Source organism: Desmodus rotundus, chromosome 5 (genome assembly GCF_022682495.2).
Source record: "Desmodus rotundus isolate HL8 chromosome 5, HLdesRot8A.1, whole genome shotgun sequence".
In the NCBI taxonomy this organism is placed as follows: domain Eukaryota; kingdom Metazoa; phylum Chordata; class Mammalia; order Chiroptera; family Phyllostomidae; genus Desmodus; species Desmodus rotundus.
The window spans coordinates 147,561,598-147,564,286 of record NC_071391.1 but is presented as its reverse complement, the minus strand read 5'-3'; the positions used below and the strand labels follow the sequence as shown (position 1 = coordinate 147,564,286).

The 2,689-nt window shown below is 38.9% G+C and overlaps 1 pseudogene; it reads right to left on the bottom strand.

Annotated features, from left to right (window-relative positions):
• Positions 1-1,075: 1,075 nt before the first annotated feature.
• Positions 1,076-1,297, bottom strand: LOC112298197 (U2 spliceosomal RNA; annotated as a pseudogene).
• Between the last annotated feature and the right edge of the window lie 1,392 nt (positions 1,298-2,689).

The window sequence follows — 2,689 nt, the reverse complement described above, 5'->3', positions numbered from 1 at the left end:
ACCCAGCTTTCTGGATTCACACCACAGTCAACTCCAGAGTAGAAAGGAGATCTTTCTTTCCTTCGTATAAATGATAAAATAATTGATTTGTGCCAGATCAAGTACCTGGATGAAGCGTGTGTGTGTATAGTTTATTTTTATTGTATTATTCCATTACCACTTATCCCCCTTATCCTCTCTCCCATCTCTACCCACACCCCACCCTGCCCTGCAATCACCACACTTTTACGTGTCCATGAATCCTTTTACTTTTTTGCTAGATCCCTCTCCCCCGGCCCCTCAGAGCTGTATATTTAATGAGTCATTTCACATATCAAGCTTGGTTCTACAACCAAACACAGATGTGAAATGATTTTTTGTGATGTCTCATGTGTAAATTTTCTGTAAGAACTGATTTTTTTAAAAAAGAAATACATGAAAATTTAAAAAATTTTATCTTTTTACCTGTTTGTTTTGATCTTGCCTGCATTCACACAGTTCTTTAAATTCAGACACTTTTATCAATATTTAATTCATGTATCAATATTTACTGAGTACCTTTTTATAGCAGGCAATATTCTACACCCTTTTAGGCATGCTGACTTTCCTATGTCACTATGCAAACCTGTTGAGAATGAGTTTAGGGATTTCAAGGATGACCCACACATATCCGTGAGTTAGAAGTGAGTTCTTCTCTGATCACTGACCGCCCCCCCCCACCTCCGCCCAGGGATTAGCTGGGGCAAAAGGATCATCCATGCTGTCATTGTGAGGGAAAGTGATGGTGCCCGTCACACTTTCCAGATATCTGAGGTGCTAACTACGCTTATTCTGTAATAGCAGTTTTAAGAAATTGACAGTTTATGTAAGAACATAAAACAGGATGGATCAAAGTTAGCGTCAATAATAATAAGTTTATTGTTAGAGAATTAAGTAGATAGATAAGATTATGTATGTATCTCTCACATGTCATTCACTGGCAAACTCAGATTTGCTAGAATCTAGTGAGAAATATGATTTATATCAACAATGGGTCCTTTTCTCTATTGCTTCTTTCTATGAATACCTGAATTCAGGGTAATATTTATAGCCATCCCATAGGTTCTCCTTGACTTGAGTAGAGCAGTTAAATTTAAAATAGATTAATAAAAAATGAATTTGGTTATTTATGTCTTTTAAGGGTACTATTACCTTTTTATTTTTTTAGACTGAAGAAACAGTTCTCAGGCCCCAAGTGGAAGGTAGGTTTGTATTAGGTAGTTTAAACTGATAAGAACAGATACTACACTTGATCTTAGCCAACAGGCCGAGAAGCAATAGGTATTAGGTAGTTTAAGTTAAGGTTTCATTACAACTCAGTATTCTTATTGTTGCGCTGGCTTTTCAGCACTCGGACCTGACAAGCCTAAGGAGAACTGGTCACCTGAAGAAATGTTTCCCGTCTTATTGAAAGCAGGCTAGTTTCTAGGCAAGTGGGACTGAACTCTGGTCAGATGTCCTTACATCATGCTTGTAGTATTCAGATTACGATGGTAGGGGTAATATATATTTATTTCTCGATTCCAGTGTCCAGCGCAACTTAGCACAGAGCTTGGTGTTTGCTAGCAACCCATAAAATCCAATGCCAGGCTTTCATTTCACGTTGCGCAGGACCTTACCCTTGCGGGCAAGGAGAAGTCACCTAGGTACGATTCCTGTCCCGTATTGGGTTGATCGCGCTGTAGGCACCTTCATTCCCTGTTGTTGGTTTTCTGATGTACATTTCTCTGGACACTGACCCCTGAAACTCAGTTGCCCCCCAGCCTTTGGTGTTTCAGTCTTGCCTCTGTTGATCCATTGCTATTCTTTTGGGCTCTGAGTCTTTACCTCCCTGACTGAATATTTCATTCAGAAATCTACCTCCATTTATTCCCTAAAGATATCTTTGACTTCTAATATGATTATAATCAAAATGCATTTGTTCATTTGTTCCTCAAAGGTCATTGTTTCTTTGTGCATTTAACAACAGAATTCTTGCTATTTATTCTTATATCATCATATGCCCATATTCATAAAAAAGTTTGACATCAGGAAAGGCCTTAAAAATATCTTTTTGCTCAATTCCTCCACCCCCTGAACCAAAAAGAAAAAAGAACTCACGGACACAGACAACACTTTGGTGATTGTGGCCAGAGGGTGGGGCGGCAAGTGGGAGTATAAGGAGACTAAATGACAATGGAAAATAATATAATAAAAAGTTTTTAAAAATCTTGCCTCTACAAGCATACTCTTGCATCTTTTTAGTTCTTGAGACAAAGAGAGGTTTTGAGGTCTGGAGAGTTAAGCAGTTTGTACAATTTCACAGCATGGGTTAGAAGCGTAGCTGGAAAGCTATTTCCTCTACACGTCGCAGTGCCCTGCTGCCCCTCTGGACTGCTCCTCTGTGTCCTGGACCTGCTACCACTTCTATTTCTCAGCTGCCGTCATTCACTTGATTGCCTCGGTTTCCTCGTAGAAGTCTGTATCATGTTTCTAGTTTTCTCTCACCTCCTGGGAAGAAGATTAGTGTTAAACTTCAGGCAGAGTCCCAAATTTTATCAGGAGCAAAAACTTCTGGGCGTCTATATCTTTTTCAATAGCACAATATCAGAACCTGCATCAGGAGTTCTGGAACTTAGCACTTCCTTTGGCCTTTATTTATTTATTTATTTTGAAAGACCTTATTTTTTTA